The sequence below is a fragment of the Pimephales promelas genome, chromosome 12 (assembly GCF_988280905.1).
Source record: "Pimephales promelas chromosome 12, fPimPro1.hap1.1, whole genome shotgun sequence".
In the NCBI taxonomy this organism is placed as follows: Eukaryota; Metazoa; Chordata; class Actinopteri; order Cypriniformes; family Leuciscidae; genus Pimephales; species Pimephales promelas.
In genome coordinates, this window is record NC_142780.1 from 9,824,649 (window position 1) to 9,845,461 (window position 20,813).

Consider the following 20,813-nt stretch of genomic DNA (forward strand, 5'->3'; position numbering starts at 1 on the left):
TTATCAGTAATAAAGTAATCATTAAAAAGCCAAGTATCAGCCATTTGTATCAGAGACGAAGGCCTTAATACTAATGTTATCCACTAGATGGAGCCACAGGATAGCAAATCCGTCGAAGATCTCAGTTAAAAGATTGTGAAAATTGTTCAATAAATTAAGTAAGTAAGTTTAATTAATTAAGTAAGTAAAAAGAAAAGGAAAAAAAGCATATTAATTCATTATAGTTTCATAAATTTTAATAAAGCCCAATATAAGTTAGCAAAACTGTAATCTCCAAAATACGTATAGACCATTCATTGTTTTAATTTAAAATCTAATTGTAATGATATTGATAACATATTTGTCAAGTTGCAGACATGACTGAACGTATGTCCAACCCATGCAGAGATTTAAAAGTGAGAAGAAGAAGCCCAATATAATAAGACAAATATATTTTGTCCATTTTAATATAGCATACATATAGTACTTCCATAAAGAGACACTTAAACACAAATATATTTTATTTGGAAAGAGTGCAACACACACATATGTGTGCAACACATCAATGGAATTGACTTCCAGCTTTTATAGCTTTGGACAGTGACGTCATTGGAATGTGTGCACGTCAGAGGCTATATAATTAGATGTGCCACAGATGCATCAGCAGGTATGATTTTGTCTGAAGAGTAGTCATGGGACATCCCCAGTGCAGCAATAAAACGTAGCATCTCGTTACCACTTTTTGAGGGAACAGGGTTAATAGTCAAGTAACCTGAGACGTTCCCTTTCAAAAGCTACACTCAATGCTGCACTTGATTTAAGCGCTATGGGAATGTGAACAGTGCTCGTAGTGGGGCGGTATTCACCGGTACGCAGTACCCCCCTAGCATTGGTAGGTTTAAGATTAGTTGTGGGGGAGGGGGTAGGATTAGGGGCGGGGTTAGGATTAGGCAATCAGGTACTGACTTCAACGAGGGGGGTAATAATTTGGCAGGGGGTGGAAATTAGGCACAACACCGGCACATCTACATTTTACTCTTAAGCGTACCTGCACTTTTTGTTGCGTACCGCTACTTCTTGCATGTAGCCGGTACTCTATACCACTGACAGAAAAAGCGTGACGGCCGTTTAACCCCTTATTTACTGCCACATCTGCGGCGCGTTACGGCTGCGAAACGGCAACCGGAGCTGATTGCGGGATTTGCGGCCACCGAGCGTGAGTAGTGCATATGTTTTTCGGCTTGCATGTTAATCTATGAGTGCATTCACCGTGAGGAGGAGCGTCGCGTAAGCAGCAGTGAAACGTTGTGCTCACGCTCATTTCAAGTGAAAGTACACTTTTGATGGAGAAAATAAATATGATTTCACACAAAAAGTGACCAAAATGCACAGAATTTGCATGTCTAGTATGTTTTTAACAAGAACTGGAGTAGGCTACGTCAGAAAAGAAAAAAGACTCAAACATATTTATACAACCCTTACAAAAAATTACTGCAGTTTTTTTACAACCCGAATTCCGGAAAAGTTGGGACATTTTTTAAATTTGAATAAAATTAAAACTATACGACTTTCAAATCACATGAGCAAATATTTTATTCACAATAGAACATAGATAATATAACAAATGTTTAAACTGAGAAATTTTACACTTTAATCCACTAAATGAGCTCATTTCAAATTTGATGCCTGCTACAGGTCTCAAAATAGTTGGGACGGGGGCAACAAATGGTTGAAAAAGCAATAAATTTAGAAAGGATTCAGGTGGGAGAACATCTATAGCAACTAAGTAAGTTAATTGATATCAGGTCTGTAACATGATTAGCTATAAAAGGGATGTCTTAGAGAGGTAGAGTCTCTCAGAAGTAAAGATGGGCAGAGGCTCTCCAATCTGTGAAAGAGTGCGTAAAAAGATTGTGGAACACTTTAAAAACAATGTTCCTCAACGTCAAATTGCAAAGGCTCTGCAAATCTCATCATCTACAGTGCACAACATCATCAAAAGATTCAGAGAAACTGGAGAAATCTCTGTGCGTAAGGGACAAGGGCGAAGACCTTTATTGGATGCCCGTGGTCTTCGGGCCCTCAGACGACACTGCATCACTCATCGGCATGATTGTGTGAATGACATTACTAAATGGGCCCAGGAATACTTTCAGAAACCACTGTCGGTAAACACAATCCGCCGTGCCATCTCCAGATGCCAACTAAAGCTCTATCATGCAAAAAGGAAGCCATATGTGAACATGGTCCAGAAGCGCCGTCGTGTCCTGTGGGCCAAGGCTCATTTAAAATGGACTATTTCAAAGTGGAAAAGTATTCTGTGGTCAGACGAGTCCAAATTTGACATTCTTGTTGGAAATCACGGACGCCGTGTCCTCCGGACAAAAGAAGAGGGAGACCTTCCATCGTGTTATCAGCGTTCAGTTCAAAAGCCAGCATCTCTGATGGTATGGGGGTGCATAAGTGCATACGGTATGGGCAGCTTGCATGTTTTGGAAGGCACTATGAATGCTGAAAGCTATATAAAGGTTTTAGAGCAACATATGCTCCCCTCCAGACAACGTCTATTTCAGGGAAGGCCTTGTGTTTTTCAACAGGACAATGCAAAACCACATACTGCAGCTATTACAACAGCATGGCTTCGTCGTAGAAGAGTCCGGGTTCTGAATTGGCCTGCCTGCAGTTCAGATCTTTCACCTATAGAGAATATTTGGCGCATCATTAAACGAAAAATGCGTCAAAGGCGACCACGAACACTTCAGCAGCTGGAAACCTATATAAGGCAAGAATGGGACCAAATTCCAACACCAAAACTCCAGACACTCATAAACTCGATGCCCAGACGTCTTCATACTGTTTTGAAAAGAAGAGGAGATGTTACACCATGGTAAACGTGCCCCCGTCCCAACTATTTTGAGACCTGTAGCAGGCATCAAATTTGAAATGAGCTCATTTAGTGGATAAAAGTGTACAATTTCTTCGTTTAAACATTTGTTATGTTATCTATGTTCTATTGTGAATAAAATATTGGCTCGTGTGATTTGAAAGTCGTATAGTTTTCATTTTATTCAAATTTAAAAAACGTCCCAACTTTTCCGGAATTCGGGTTGTAGAAGTAATACTGCATGTAGAAAATGCAGTTTTTTGGACACGAAAAAACTGCATTATTGCAGTATACAGTAGTTGGAGTACAACTGCAGTAGAACTGCAACATAACTGCAGTAGTATTACAATAATACTGCAATATAACTGCGGTAGTATTACAATAATACTGCAATATAACTGTGGTAATACTGCAATATAACTGCAGTAGTACTCCAATAATGTTGCAATATAACTGCAGTAGTACTGCAATAATATTGCAATATAACTGCGGTAATACTGCAATATAACTGCAGTAGTACTACAATAATACTGCAATATAACTGCAGTAGTACTCCAATAATATTGCAATATAACTGCAGTAGTACTGCAATAATACTGCAATATAACTGCAGTAGTACTCCAATAATACTGCAATATAACTGCAGTAGTACTACAATAATACTGCAATATAACTGCAGTAGTACTCCAATAATATTGCAATATAACTGCGGTAATACTGCAATATAACTGCAGTAGTACTACAATAATACTGCAATATAACTGCAGTAGTACTGCAATATAACTGCAGTAGTACTACAATAATACTGCAATATAACTGCGGTAGTACTGCAATATAACTGCAGTAGTACTACAATAATACTGCAATATAACTGCAGTAGTTCTGCAATATAAGTGCAGTAGTACTGCAATATAAGTGCCATAGTATTGCAATATAACTGCGGTAGATCTGCAATATAAGTGCAGTAGTACTACAATATAACTGCGGTAGTACTGCAATAATACTGCAATATAGCTGCGGTAGCACTGCAATACATAATTCGACTAAAGTACAATACTACTGAAATGCAATACAAATAAAATGCTGTACAATACCATTGGAATACAACCAGAATATCCCAAATAAGTTCACACATCTGCAATAATGAATTAAGGTACAAAACAGTGAATGTCTCAAACTGCAATGCAACAAATAACGTGATTTTTATTTTTATTTTATTTCAAATAACAGGCTGAGAGTTAGACAATGTATTTAAACTGTTTATTTACAAATTATGCATACATCTTCCCCCACATTATTCAGAGAAGTTGTGTTTTTTGAAGAGCTTATTCTTATTCCACTTCGTTCTTTTCACTGCCTTCATCTCAGATGTGGAAACATGATTTTGGAAGTAGTCTGTAATAAAAACAAAAAGAATCAGAGACAATCTTTTCAGTTACTCTTCACCACAGGCTTATATTATGCTTAAAATGAATCTGCAAGTTAATGCAGGAACACGCCACTGTTTTTTGAAATAGGGGTTATTCAATGGAATTAATATTGTGCCATAATTAAACAAACAAATCCAGCATTTGCAAACAAACTCAATCTGCTTTGTAAAGGAAAACTCGTCTCAAACAAAGCAAGCAATGTGCAAGTGAAAAGGTCAATTTGAGCGAAAATGCCAGACTGATCTCATGAAATAGCGTGTGTATGACACACCAATTCGTATTTCCATTTTTGGCGTGTTATCAAGACGCATAATCGCCTTTCAGCGTGTTTATGAACGTCGTTGACTTAACGTTATATAAATATATGACTTACCTCAACCCCGTCCCTAAACCTAACCATCACTGGGGTTAATGGCATTTATGACTGTTCCCTTACCATCCTAGGAAAGAAAAAGATATGACTTACCTCAACCCCATCCCTAAACTTAACCGTCACTGGGGTTAATGGCATTTATGACTGGAGATTTGACTGCGTGTTCAGACACGCGGAATGACGCGGACGTTAATGGCGTAGACATATACGCATACACGCGGATACACGCGGATAGCTCAAAATGTGTAGAGATAACACGCCACCTGGCGCGAAAGTGGCGTATATGTTTACGCAAAAGTCATGATGTCATGTTGGAAAATGCAGTGTGAGACACTTGGTAGGGACGCAAATTATTGGATTTTGGCCGATATTCGATATGCCGATATTTGCAAACTCATTTTGGCTGATACCGATATTTATACACATTTCCCCCCCATATAATAATATATATATAAAAAAATACACGCACGGCCCGTGTACTTTTTCGTTCAATCATTATTCTATTTCGGAATGAAAGATGACATTTACAAAAGGGTGCAACTTGGTTTTTTGTTTAAAAGAAAAAATCAGAAATGGCTGTATTTTGTTTTCCAAATGTATTGTTGTCATCAAACAATAGTATTCGAAAATTGGACGACATTTCCGATCGTTTTTTAATCTGTAATATTTATTTGTACGTTTATTGTATTTCAAATGACTCGTAGCCGAAAAGTGATGGTCCGCCGAAGATTGATGGCCGGCCGCGGGAGCGCGCGCCGCGTGTTACAGGTGTATCGCCCATTCACTTTACGAATGCAGTTGCTTTTATGTGGATCAAGCAGACATAACGTGCAAATAAACATCACTCACCCAGTACAACCATTATTACAACCAACCTTCAGTGATTGAAGCCTCTACTTATTGATTGAAAGGTTATTTCTGCACTGAAATGTGTTGCTTATATTAATGAGGTTAAATCTGACTGATTATTACTCGCCCAGTACTTTTGACCTATTAAAATACCTGTAAAGGGCCAATACAACCATTATAATGCAGTATGTTACCTGCCAAAAAGTGATCACTTGATTTAAAAAAACAACACATTTCAGAGCTAGATGGATTCTAATTTGACAAACGAACAAATTGAATGGTCTGAAAGTTAACTGGAGATGTTTTATTATTTTGTATTTGTACATCCTTGCCGCGAAGATGTTTTAAAAAGTGTTGGGGAGAATATTGAACATGGCAAAAGAGTGGTGAGTGGTGACATGTGTTAATGTGAACGCCCCCTCATCAGCGCTCCGCTGGCGGAGGGTGGAAAATAGGCACAACACCGGCTCTGAGTCATTTGAAATACAATAAACGTACAAATAAATATTACAGATTAAAAAATGATTGTAAATGTCATCCAATTTTCTAATACTATTATTTGATGATAACAATACATTAGGAAAACAAAATACAGCCATTTCTAATTATTTTTTCTTTTAAACAAAAAACCAAGTTGCACCCTTTCTTAAATGTCATCTTTCATTCCGAAATAGAATAATGAATGGACGAAAAAGTACACGGACCACGCACAGTCGCACACACACATTTTGAAGAGAAATCAAATAAAGTCTCTCTCCTGTACTACCGTTACCTTACTACCCTCATGTGTTGTAGATAAAGCAATACAAAAGACAAACAACATTTGATTCTATCATAAATAAAAATTTTTTCAAAAAATGTAGACCGACATTCACACCTTATACTGTAGGCTACGCGAGTTGCACATATAAAATAAAGTTAAAGAACAAACACGATCCATCAGGAAAAGCCATATGTCGCTGAATTTCACTGTGCTTTATGAGAGTTTTCAAGAGTTTTTCTTTTGCGTGAAGAAGCCGTTTGCCGGAGATGTGTTAAAATATAGGAGTGCATTGATGATTATTAGGCTACCGGTATAATAACCCTCCTGGCTCCAGGTCTGAGTGAGTCATTCACTCTTACATTTGTTCTTTGATTAACATTAATGGCACTTTAAGATCAGCCGCTGCTGACAGAGATGCAATCCGACATGTGTCCCGATTTTCTCACAAATCTCCACGTTAATTTAAAATTATTTAAATCCCTTAAAGGTCCCCTGACATTAAATTTTCATTTTCTGAAGTTTTTTAACATTAATATGAGTTCCCCTAGACTGTATTTGGTCCTCTCGTGTCTAGAACTTTCAATCAGTGTAAACCGAGCTTTGGCTATTTTTCTCTTCTCTGCATCTGTCTGCAGCTCAGACGTGCTGATCTTGAATCTCCCCTTATAACGTCATACGGGGGAAAGGTTACTCCCCTTTCTCTGCTTTGCCTGCCCAAAGAATTTGGCCCGACAATGAGAAAACGAGCTAGGAACAGGAAGTACGAACACGCGCAGGCGTGATTTTATTTTTTCCTAGAGAAATAGGAGATTTGAGTTTTTCCTCGAGAAATATCATGGCTTGCAAACGAGCGAAGCATGGCAGTTGCTCAGGGTTCAGATGTACAAATGAACACAAAAGTATTTTTTTAGTTCCTTCATCCGCGCCTCTGAAGAAACAATGGGTTAATTTTATTTTCTCTGGAAATGCGCCGACTCAACTCCCAAAGTTTTGGTCCAAACAGGCAGGAGACAGGTAAGTTAAAGGATTAGTTCACTTTTGAAAAAAACTTTTGCTGATAATTTACTCACCCCCATGTCATCCAAGATGTCCATGTCTTTCTTTCCTCAGTCGAAAAGAAATTTAGGTTTTTGCTGAAAACATTCCAGGATTTTTCTCCATATAATGGACTTCAATGGGAACCGGATGTCAAAAGACGGTTAAAAACTGTTTCAGATGCAGCTTCAAATGTCTTTAAACGATTTTAGACGATGAATAAGGGTCTTATCATGCGAAACGATCGGTTATTTCAAAACTTATTCCAAAAATGTAACTTTTATAAGGACAAATGCTAGCCTTGCTATATTCTGTGAGGCGCGCTTGCAACGTCACGTATTACGTAATTACGTTCAAAAGGTCACGGGCGACGTAGCCGAAAGTACAGAGTCAGTGTTTACAAGTTGAACGCATAGGTTGAACGTGCAAACTAACTCAAACACCGTTTACAAAAAAAGGAATTAAAAGGAAAAACAACGATGTCGGACGATTTTGATTCTGTACTTCCGGCTACGTCGCCTGTGACCTTTTGAACGTAATTACGTATTACGTGACGTTACAAACGCGCCTCAGAGAATATAGCAAGGCTAGCATTTGTCCTTATAAAAGTAAAAGCAAAAGTTTTTTCAAAAGTGAACTAATCCTTTAATCTTTCTCTCAAAATCTGTTTTTACTGTTTATTTACTGTTTTAGTACTGTTTATGCATCAGTACAAGCCAGTGACTAAAATATCAACTTCACATCGTTTCTTTAATTAGGATGAACATAATCTTATTTAAAGAAAGTGTTTAGCAGGATTGATATTCTAAACGTTAAACACACGCTGCTTTGTTTACGTTGTGTATCTGCAGCCGGCAGCGTCGGTTTTCCTTTTTGAATGACGAATATAGACTAATATATCTGCAGAAATACACAGTTGGCTCATTAAACGCAGGTGCAGAACGCACATTATAGCTGTCAGTCGGCTGTAGTTCTCTCGGTGAGTTCAAGTGCAGCTTTTTACCTCGACGAGAGTGGACGAGTTTGGGGCTTTAGAGAGAACAGAAACTGCGTTACACTGCACAACGAAGCTCTTGATGTATGTACATCATCGTGTCTACATTGGTGAAAGCAGAGAGTGCAGAAACTGCGTTATACAATAAGATCTTCATTCTCGCAATCGACAGACTGTCATCTGCTTCTCATTGCTCATCACAGCAACATTTTATGTGATGAGAATCTAAATACTTCAAAAACTTCTCACGATTCAGTAATCTCGATATCTAATAGTAAAAACGTATAATAGTAAAAGTATTCAAGAGAGTTTCACATGTAATATGTAGCTATTTCATATGCAAGCATGTCAGCTAATCACAGCAGTGGGCGGTTACATTGAATCCCACAGCAGACACGCCCCTTCAAACAGAGCGTTCAAAGCAGAGGCTAAAATTAAATCAGGCTAGGAAAAATTTGAAACTTCGTTTCTTAGAGAGGTTATTCAATTTACATTAAAGCACCAGTTCAGCTAAGAGTCTGAAGTACTTGCTTGTGTCTTTGCGTGGCTTAGGGGATTCCTTTGTTGCGTTGCATCGAAGGGCGGTTCCCCGGGTCCTCGTGGCGGGTTGTCTTTGAAGTGCCTGGATGGAAGATCCTGAGCTTGTCTGTCACGTGTGACTAGCAGCCGAATGAAAAGTCTTTACGATTTCGAAGCGCGTTGCAGGAAGACGTTTAAAAACGAACTTTGCAGCAAACTTAACTTTGAACCGAGACTTTTCACGAAAAAGAAAATAAAGGAAAGAAATGGAAGTAAGGCGAGTTAGATGGCTTAAATGAAGCTGTTTTAACCCCGATCTGGATGGGTTATTGTGTCTGCTGGTAGAATTTGGTCTAGCCGATGTAGAAGCATGCGAACACGCTCTTTGTTTCAGAGAGAAGCAAGAACAGAACACTCTCTTGCTGGTTTTAGAGAGAGGCACGAACTTAACAGTTACAAACTGGAAACACGAACAGAAATCTAACTGCACATGAACATTAGGGACGGAACATGAGGTCTTGTTCCTTTGTTCGGGTCTTTAACTTAAAACTCCCAGAAACTTCTGGCCAATGAGATAATGGCATCACTTTAGGAGGTGGATCTACTTCTTGCTTACCATAATTTATGCATGGTCTGTGAGCTGGTCTCCAGCACTTAGCAGAGAGACAAAAGACCATAGTTTAAACCTTATGATTATTATAATCATAAAACAAAACCTTTTACACCGATTTCAATCAAGCCATCTTTTGAATTACGAGAATACGGTTCGTTTGAGAGTAAACGAGGCATTCACACTTCTAATGGTTGTATAACAATTACAAGAGTTAATAGTTAACAACAATTACATGATTAATATGTGATATAAGCAGAACACATCAACATATGAATTGTAGGAACACATAATAAGAATTATGATGTTTGGTTATAAGTCCATGAATTGTTCTGTGGTAAGTTTATATGATTTTATGTGTGAGATCTTTGAGAGATCTCAACAGTGAGGTCGTGGTATGTTCAAGGAGTAGGGGTCTGTGTTATGTCTCTGTCCCGCTCAACAGAGATGATGCTGAGGGAGGTCAAAGGTGGTCAGGCTTTTGGTGGTCAGGTCTCTTGTTCCACCATTTCTGAGCCGATTTGTCATGGTAAAACCATTAACATATTGACATGTTCTTCCTGTTTAGTGCCCATCTCTTGGGCCTGTGGGGCAATAAAAGTCCTTCTCTGCAGACAGCATGGAGCCGCCTTGGGACTAGTTTGGAATGTGGTGTCCAGATCCTTTGGAGTGTTGAATCCATGTGAATTAATCCCATGAGAGGTTAATTTGATCAAGTTGTGTTTGATTCGCCTCAATTCTCTACACTCAGTTAAACTCTCTCACTGACAACATGATTGTCCATAATACATTACTAGTTTGGAGGGATGTGAAAAAAACATATGAACATTCCCCCAAATATCTCCATTCACTCCCCCCTGGCTCTGAACCCAGACTTTCCCACTCAGATTAGAAGCATCGGGCTGCTGGATTGGGGTTTTAGAGGTCTGTCTGATTTTTCAGGAATGTTTATCTCTGAAACTCTGAAATCATTTTCACAAATTAGAACAGAGTTTGATATACCCTCTGAAGACTTTTTTAAATACCTACAAATTCGGCACTTTTTAGAGTCTCTTATAAAGCAAAATAAATTTCGATTCAATTTATCGGAATTGGAAGAAACTATAATGTCAGTCAATTAATTCAAGGGGCTTATTTCCAGACTTTATACCTTACTAGCTTACTCTGACTCCTCAGTTTACGATTCTCTAAAGCCATTGTGGGAACGAGACTTGGGAGTTCAGTTTGGCCCCGACAATTGGACCAGGATCTGTGATGGTATTTTTCCAAAATGCACCTCAATTTCCATACATGAGCAAAATTTTTAATTCTTTCATAAAATTTATTTTACACCTGTTCGTTTGCATAAAACGTTTCCAGGTTGTTCCGACCTCTGTTTCAAATGCAAGACTTGTAAGAGCACTTTGTTTCATGTATTTTGGTCCTGTGTTCTTATTCAACCATTCTGGAAGGGGGTTCACTCTGCAATACAGGAGATAACAGGAAAATATTTCATTTTATCTCCCTCACTCTTTCTGCTGAATGACATTCCTATTGACCTGCTTGACTCAGACTTTAAACCTCTGATTACAGCTCTCATATTCCTGGCTAAGAAATGTATTTTGTTGAAATGGTCTACTACTATTTCTATGTGGATTTCCCAGCTGTCAGCCTTTCTCCCCTTGGAGAAATTAACTTATGACCTCAACCACAAACAGGACAACTTCAGGAGACTTTGGGAACCTCTCCAATCCTTTCTGCTAAAATTTTGAATAACTTTATTTTGAAAAATATTTTCATGGTTTTTTTGTTTTGTTTTTTCTTTGCAATACTGACATGTTTGTATATTGTACAATTTATTCAACTTGCAGCGCCCGGGGTTTGTTTGTTGATTGTTTGTCTATTTTTGTTTTTGATGTTTGTATTATTTGAAAATCCTTAAAGGGCACCTATTATGCCCCTTTTTACAAGGTGTAATATTGGTCTCAGGTGTCCCCAGAATGTATTTGTGAAGTTTCAGCTCAAAATACCCCACAGTTAATTTATTATAACCATTTGAAAATGTCATTTTGGGGCCTGCTTAAAAATGAGCTGTTTCAGGGGGTATTCCACCTTAAATGCAAATGAGCTGCATATCCCCGCCCTGCCATTGGATGAGGGCGTAACTTGATACCTATGGCAGGCAGTCGGTACTGAGAGAGTGAAGAGACGCGCCGTATTGAATGTCATTCAGAGTACGTTTGAATCCGAATATATAAATAGTATGAAGAGACTCCGGCAGAATAAACAAATGAGAATGGACCAGTACGTCTCGGTATGGTTATTTGATACTTTTATGTACTTTAGAGTTGTATTAGTGTCCCATTTGAAATGAAACACACACACACACACTAGCACAATTTTTTGAAACTACATACACATTCTGTGATAAAGTTTGCTACGTACGAGCGAAATTACATTTATGCGAGGGACCTGTGGCGTAATGTTTAGCTACTTGTCATAGGTGCTTCTGTGGCAAATGTGAGAAGATGGCTAACTTACAGAACACCAACATATATGCAGTTTTTAATACAATACCTTTAAAAATATATATATTTATAAATGTGTGGTTACATTTGTTGTTGAATTGGCTGACATTGACTGAAAAGACTATTTGCTCAAAAATCATAAAATACACTTACTGTTACTGGAGGTGACGGTGGATCGCAAACAGTAGACGACAATCCACACTTGAGGATTAACTTTTAAACCACAACAACAGGATTAACCCACGAGTCCACGACAGAACATAAACGTTTCCAACAGAGACATTACCGGCTGTCGACGTTGAAACAATGAAGGATGGTGTGTGTACAGATCACCGAGGGCGGGGTCTAGGCCACAGCCACACTGTCAATCAACCCCCTGTCTCCCGTTCTACGTCTCAAAGAGCTGGATCTCAGAACAGCTCGTTCTGAGGCAGTGCATATGATTTATTGAGATTGTAAAAAAACTACTGGATGGATTTTTATCATTCTAGGGTGGTTTTGCTCACACACTGCCAACACACATTTATGTTCAAACACCATGTAAAAGTGAATTTTCCATAATAGGTGCCCTTTAATAAAAAAAAAGTATAAAAGAGAAAAAGTCGCTGATAGCATTGTTTAAGGTCAGGGGTGTAAAGTAACGAATTACAAATACTCACGTTACTGTAATTAAGTAGTTTTTTTCAGAAATTGTACTTTTTTGAGTAAGTTTAAAATTGTGTAATTTTACTTTTACTTGAGTATATTTTAAGTGATGTATCGGTACTTTTTCTCCGCTATTTTCCTTCTGTTTGTGGTCGTTACTCGTTACATGCTTGTTTTAATTTTATTTTTTATCCATAACGTGATTGGATCGAGTAATCGGTCTCGTGACTGTCATCAATTCAAATTAAGCATAGAAAACTTTAACCGCCTATTCCTGCTGTTACTCGTGACTGCTGTGGAAGTGCATTCATCACGCATCAATTCAATCCAGATATCAGCGTCTTCCTCTAATATGCTAAGGTACATTTCACATTTCTGCTTAATATGATATTTATATAGGCTGCCCAGACAGCAAACTGACATTGAATCAACGTGGAAACGACGTCTCTCATGACATTGAAACAACGTTGATTTTGCTCATCGAATTAACGTTGAACCAACATCAGACGCGGCATTCTTCAAAGCTAAATGAAAATCGAAAATTGGTTTGCTTTCATAACGTTGAAACAATGCGTTGATTTCAAGTTGATTTTCCGTTAGTTTTGAAAGAATGACGCGTCTGACGTTGGTTCAACGTTAATTCGATGAGCAAAACTATGTCAGATCAACGTTGTTTCGATGTCATATTTCCACGTTGATTCAATGTCAGTTTGCTATCTGGGTGGCCTGTCTACAGGGCCTATTTGGTCTGAGGTTGGGGGAATTGCGAGACGAGTTCATAATGCGGTGAATTCCCGCTCCCATTTACTTCACAATCACAGGAGAGGCGCGCGTCACGATCTGTGCACTGCCGCGTCTCGCGCTCGCCATGCCGCCAGATTCAGAATCAGTGCACCATGTCGTTAACTTGAACTGCATTACTTAATAAGAAATTAGCACAGCTATAAACAGCGTTTTTTGATTGATCCATTATGCGATCCGTCTTCATTTGGCAAGTGCACTTGCGCAAAAACATTTTCCATGCTGACGTATATTTGTGTGGATGCTGCTGATAAAACAGCTTAGCCGAGACTTCAGAGACAAAGTGTGTTTGTTTCTTTTGTAAAAGTTTCCTGGATATAACTTCCCTATTTAATGCACAGTTGTCCTTTCAAATTATATTATCAGCATTACAATGTGAGTAAATGTAGCCGTGTAAAATGTAAGGGATGATGCCACCCTTCTAGAACAATGCATTTAGGTTTAAATTGTAACATATTTAATAGCATGGAATTAAAGTGTGTAATTAGTGTTAGCTCATTATCTTAGCCTTTTTCAGTGCATTAGTTGAGGTAATCTGAAAATATTAGTAATTCTCATTTATCAAAACACTAACATTGGTAACGGTTTGGAGAAATTGGATATTTTTTTATTTTATTTAACCCATCTCTTGGTGTGTGATGCTGAACTATCATATGAGTCTCTAAAGGTTTTTGAATTATTTGCACAGTTGTGAATATTGATATTTTATGTGAAACAATAACATGCTTAGGCACAGTGGCTTTTCGCCTAATTTTAAATGCTTTTCCCCCAAAATAATATGATTTAAATGGTGATGAGTGTACTGATTTGATGCATTTTAAAAAGATGGATGATAGATATTCTTCAATCTTTCTTACAAAGAACAAAGTATAATGTGAATTCCAGTATGTGCATTTTTAAACGTATAAATTGTAGTGCACAGTGTTTATTATAAGGGTTAGAATCCGCACCTCAGTACTCACTACTCACTACTCTTGAGTACTTTTAAATAAGCTACTTTTTTACTTTTACTCAAGTAGTTTTTTGGACAAGTACTTTTTACTCTACTCACACTACATTTTTTGGAATGTAATGGTACTTTTACTTGAGTATGTTTTTTCAGTACTCTTTCCACCACTGTTTAAAGCAGCGCTCAGTAAGACTGGAAACTTCTTTGCTGTTTTCTCGCAGGTTTCTCTCTCGAGCTCCCCCTACAGTTTCGGAGTATATATACATGAGAAAACTGTCGTAAACTCGTTGTCAACTCCCCCTCCCATCTCGTTCAGGCAGGCCATGTGAATTTGTTTTCAGAGAAGCCGGCGAACAAACGGATTTTGTCCCCACCACTTTTGAAACATCTCGCGGCACAGATGTACCAATGCAAATAAAACATCTCCAGTTAACAGCATTCGTTTCATTTGTTTGTTAAATAACAGGCGATCTAGCACTGAAATGTGTTGGCTTCTCTCAGAAACGCGCTTCAATCCGTTGCGGAGATTCTTTCCGGTGAAATCACAAATAAAAATGCACACAAACGTGTCCCTTTTTCTCATGGTTTCTAATTCCTCTCTCGTATATTTTCCCCCACTCATCAAAACATATAAAACCACTGATAAACATTATATCAATTCAACCACTGATAAACATTATTGGTTTTGATGAGGGGGAAATAAAAACTATTCGAGTGCGGAACCTCTGGCCGGACCATCACTGTATTGTGCTCATTTTTATTTATGTGCATCAGGAAGCTATGGACATCGTCGTTCAAAATATTACCTACTCGAAAGAGAAAAAAGAATGAATGCGTTACCCAGCACTTTTGAAAATGCCCTTCCGAATGCGTCTCTGTCCCCAGCACATTTCAAACCAAACTGACGCCCGAGCCATGTCCACTGAGGTATGATTCTCAGAACAATATTATTATGTTGAGATAGTGTATATTTTTATTGTGTTACCAAACGTTATCAGTAACATTATGGTTAAAAATCAATAATACTATAAGAAATATTTCCGCTATTTATTTATTTTTAGTTTAGCCTACAGCTATAGCTACTTTGATTATGCATTATCAAAATACATGTTACGTTACATTCATCATTTTTCTGGTGATCCGAGTTGTCTATCGTAACGATTGACCAAAGAAAGTCAAACACGTTTAATTTGTTTATTACAAGTTTGTTTATTTTATTATTGAAGCTTGAGACCGGTGGTACTGGTGGTCTGGGGTGCCTCGGAGTTGATAACACTTGCCAAAGCTTGTAGCTAAAAAGGAAAAAGAAAATGTATCAATCTTTTATCAACATATCATTTATAGACAAGGTCAAAATAGCACAGATGGAGTTGCATGTGTGAAGTTGCAATGCAATTTCTCGTTTACTTATAGTTCTGTTTGTGTAAATGTGGGTAAATAAATATAAAAAAGTTGCATTATTAGCTAGCAGCTCTCGTGTCGGTTTATGCATTATCAAGTCAGCAGCACAGTATAACGTTACTAATTCTGAGGCTGACGACAAGCTAAACTAATGCATAATTTGTAGAATTTCATATCGATTTATAGGCGATCTGAGAAACACAAATAAACCCTGATAGAGGAACGGACAAAACACTTACTTACAGAAAACAAGCAAGTTTGTTTGCTAATGAAAATGCTAACATCTAAGTTACAGTATCTAACGTAGCTGCTACTAGTAAGCCGGTAACAGACAGCGAGCATAATATAATAAAAAAAAAAACAGACAATAGCAAACATCCCGACGTCACAATTACAAGAAATACAAACATTAAACACAGTTTATTATAAAGATACTTACAAGTGCAACAGCAAGAAGGCCAGGTCAGCATCGGTTTTGCAGGCTTCGCTTTCTTTCAGTTCTCTCTATTCTGAAAAAGCCGGTCCGTTTCTCTTCTTTGTTTCTCTGATAAACACTTCCGAGCTGTCTTCTTCTTCTTTTACATCAGCCATCACGAAAACTTGAAGAATTCAATATCTAGCGTTACCTTTTTCTTATAGCTAGCCGGCTCCTGGATGGCCGGGGGCGTGTACGCATGCGTGTGCGCGTATAGTGCCGTAAAGCAATTCGTTACCTCGCGAGACCTGAAATCTCACGATACTTCCTAACACTGAGGCCGGCGAGCCGCCGGCCCAAAGTTGCAAGGGTGGTTTTGCGGCTCACAGGCACCAGGGGGGTGCGAGATGATCACCATTCAACACGAAATCAGTAATATTAACATTACAATGACTGCAAAGCTGTTCAGTTAAGGTAAAAAAAGTTACTTAGTTCTGCTTTAAGGTTTAACAAGAGCAGACAGCGCAAGCGAAGCGTGCTTTGTGGGGGCCCCACTGGGCCTGGGCATTTGTTTGTGTAGCAACACCCCAGCAGAGTACATCCCTGGATTGGAGGTCCAGGGCACCGCGAACCTACTCTATCTCTCTATCCTACCATAGGGAGGACTTAAGAATACACATATGGCCCAAGGGGACTTCATATGGGGGAACACTGGAGTCACCAACCTAAGGGTGGCTAGAAGCTTAACTCCAGGAATGGCAGATGGCTTGCCAAGGGAAGACACATGCTCAGAGAGGCTTACAGTGGAGAATACACATGTGACAGTTACCGGGGGGAACCGTACACACAGAGGCACCTAGCAGGCGTCCAGAGCAATGCACTGGTGCCAGCATCAGAAGTGCTGGAGGACTCAGGGCTTCAACGGAAGACTCAACTGAGGAATATCGCACTTATCCAGTCCGAGGAGTGGAATGGCGAGCAAGCGAAGACACCTGAGCGGGTCCAGTACTGGCGGAAGCGAGCGAGTACACGAGAGGACACAGGCTCCACTCGAAGATTATAGAATTTCGCGAATGTGTTCGGTGTCGCCCAGCCTGCAGCTCTGCATATGTCTGTTAGCGAGGCGCCATGCGCTAAAGCCCAAGAGGAAGCCACACTCCGAGTGGAGTGGGCCGTCACACCAAGGGGGCACGGTCGACCTTGCTGCTGGTAAGCCAAAGCAATGGTGTCCACTATCCAGTGAGACAGCTGCTGCTTTGAGAGAGCCCTTCCCTTCTGGCTCCCCCCATAACAGACAAAGAGCTGGTCTGAGGTCCTGAAACACCGCGTTCTGTCGACGTAGGCACGGAGCGCACATACCGGACAGAGCAGTGCCAAGGCTGGGTCTGCCTCCTCCAGGGGCAGGGCTTGCAGGTTCACCACCTGGTCCCGGAAGGGAGTGGTAGGAACCTTGGGCACATATCCAGGCCGGGGTCTCAAGATCACGTGAGAGTAGGCCGGCCCGAATTCCAGGCACGCTTCGTCAACGGAGAATGCGTGCAGGTCCCCTACCCTCTTGATGGAGGCCAATGCAACCAGGAGTGCTGTCTTCATGGACAGAAACTTAATCTCTACCGATTGCAAAGGCTCAAAGGGAGGCCTCTGCAGAGCACTTAAAACTACTGAGAGGTCCCAAGAGGGCACGAGGGGAGGGCGAGGAGGATTCAGTCTCCTCGCTCCCCTCAGAAACCCGTGCAAGAAGGCTCCCTGGGGAAACGGATACTTGCGTGGACCCCGCGGCCAGCTGTGCACCAGGGCGTCTGTGCCGAGCGTGCCGTCGGACAGGGAGTAAAACAGGGCGCAGTGGGATGAGTCCCGGGAGGCGAACAGGTCTATCTGTGCTTACCCGAACTGGTCCCAAACCAGCTGGACCGACTGGGGATGGAGTCGCCTTTCGCCGGAGATTGGACGGATCCGTGACAGCTCGTCGGCTGCCAGGTTCCGGTCTCCTGGAATGTAAACAGCACGAAGGGACCTCAGGTGCTTCTGACTCCATAATAGGAGGTGGCGTGCGAGCTGCGACATCCGATGTGAGCGTAGACCACCCTGGTGGTTGATATACGCTACCGTAGCGTTATTGTCCGAACGGACAAGTACGTGTTGACCCCGGAGCAGTGCTCGAAAGCGGTGCAGGGCCAGGCGTACTGCCAGCAGCTCGAGGCAATTGATGTGCATGAGGCGCTGGGATCCTGTCCAGGAACCCGCGGCAGCATGCCCATCGCAAATGGCTCCCCAACACCTGGTAGAGGCATCCATGGAGACAACGACATGCCTAGAAACTCACAAAAGAGGGACCCCGGCCCGTAAAAAGCTGAGGTTCGACCACGGGAAGAAGGTGTGATGGCAGGTTGGAGTCACTGGGACTCTGAGCGAGCCGCGATGCCATGCCCACCTCGGGACTCGGATCGCGAAGCCACAGCTGAAGCGGTCTCATATGAAGCAGTCCAAGTGGCGGCGCCGCGGCTGCGGATGCCATATGCCCCAGGAGCCTCTGAAAAAGTTTCAGTGGGACCACACTCTTGCCCTCGAACTGTCGAAGACAAGTCAGCAGTGAGTGAACACGCTCGCTCGTAAGCTGCGCGGACATGACGACGAGTCTATTTCCATACCGAGTAAAGAGATCCTCTGCACGAGGCAAAGTTTGCTCTTCTCCCGATTGACCCGAAGGCCCAGACGGGCTAGGTGCCGGAGCACAAGGTCTCTGTGTTCGCAAACCTGTTCTCGAGAGTGCGCCAGGATCAGCCAATCGTCGAGATAATTCAGGATGCAAACCCCATGTTCGCGAAGGGGAACAAGGGCTGCCTCGACGATCTTCGTAAAGATGCGAGGCGACAGAGCTGACCTGAATGGTGAACCGTGTACTGATATGCCTGTCCCTCGAAAGCAAACCAAAGAAACGGTCTGTGTTGAGGCAAGATGGAGACATGAAAGTACGCATCCTTCAGGTCTATCGCTGCAAACCAATCCTGAAGCCGGACGCACTCGAAAATGCGTTTGGCTGTGAGCATTTTGAACGGTGAAGAGTACGGTTCAAAATGCGGAGATCTAGGATCGGTCGTAACCCACCGGTCTTCTTGGGGACAATGAAGTAGGGGCTGTAGAACCCTGACCTCATCTCGGCTGAAGGGACCGTTTTGATTGCACCCTTCGCCAGCAGGGTTGCAATGTCCGCTCTCATGACTGGGGCGTTGCCACCGACCACCATCAAGCGAACTCCCCGGAAGCGGGGAGGAGACCGTGCGAACTGAATCGCATAGCCGAGTCTGATCGTTCTGGCGACCCAGCGGGATAGGCCGGGGAGCTCTAACCAAGCTCCCAGGAACCGATCCAGCGGGGTCATGCGAACCATAGACGCCCCCGGAGGGGCAGCGAGGCGGGGAGACCGGCATGCGCACGGGAGTTACCCCGTGCGGGTGCACAGTCGAGCCCTGCTCCCCGACAGAAGAGACCAGGGAAGGACCAGCGTTCCACGGGGGTCTGTTCTGCCGGGGGTCTGGCGATAGAGGGGGAGGGGAGCGGCGTGGTCCGGGGACAACACACGCTCCCCTCCACTCTCTCAGAGACAGAGGGGAATGAGTGGGGCGATGCACGGGGGCGTCATGCACACTCATTCCAGTCTGTGTGCTCAGTGATGGTGTCAAGTCTTTCTTTAACCAACTCAGGGTGCTGCCCACCCGTGGGTGACGCCGCTTCGCCTGGCGTTTAGCGAGGCGCGGAGCCTGAGGGGGCTGTGATGCTCTCCTGCGGCTTCCTCCACGACGCGACCGGGATGAAGGCTGCTGCTGGGGTCGTGCGGGAGGGAGGGGAGCCGCAGGGGGGCGTCCTCGGCGGCGAGCAGGCTGGGGCGGCTGAACCAACAGCTGGGTGGAGGCAGCAGCTGGCCGTCGGGGCAGGATGTGTTTTATCGCCTCAGTCTGCTTCTAGGCGGTCGAGAACTGCTGGGCAAAGTCCTCGACCGCACCGCCGAAGAGGCCAGCCTGGGAGAAGGGGGGTCCGCTCGGCATCCCGCACATCTGCCAGGTTAAGCCAAAGATGATGCTCCTGGACCACACTGGTGGCCATCACCTGACCAAGGGAGTGAGCGGCCACTTTAGTCGCCCGGAGAGCGAGGTCAGTGGCAGCTTGCAGTTCGTTGAAAGCCCCTTGGTCAGTCCCACCCTCGTGCATGTCTCTGAGCAGCTTTGCTTGAAAAACCTGCAAGGTGCTCATTGCATGCAGGGCGGAGGCCGCCTGCCCCGCCGCTCTATAGAATCACGGCGCCATAGACGACGAGAACTTACAGGCTTTGGAAGGGTGCTTAAGAGTGCCCCGAGAGGATGCGCTCTGCGGACACAGTTGCATCGCAACAGAGTGCTCCACCGGGGGAATCCCAGCGTACCCACGGGCAGCCGCGCCGTCGAGGGGAGAAAAGGCGGGGGAAGCTGATGAGCTCACGGGAGGTCAAAGGAGCCTTCCAAGTCTTCGTCAGTTCCTCATGCAGCTCGGGGAAAAAAGGAATTGGGGTCGGCTATGGCCGTGAGGCGGCAGCCTTGCCCAAAAACCAATTATCCATCCGTGAGCGATCGGGGCAGGGCGGAGGGTTCCACTCTAGCCCGATGCTCACGGCGGCCCGAGACAGCA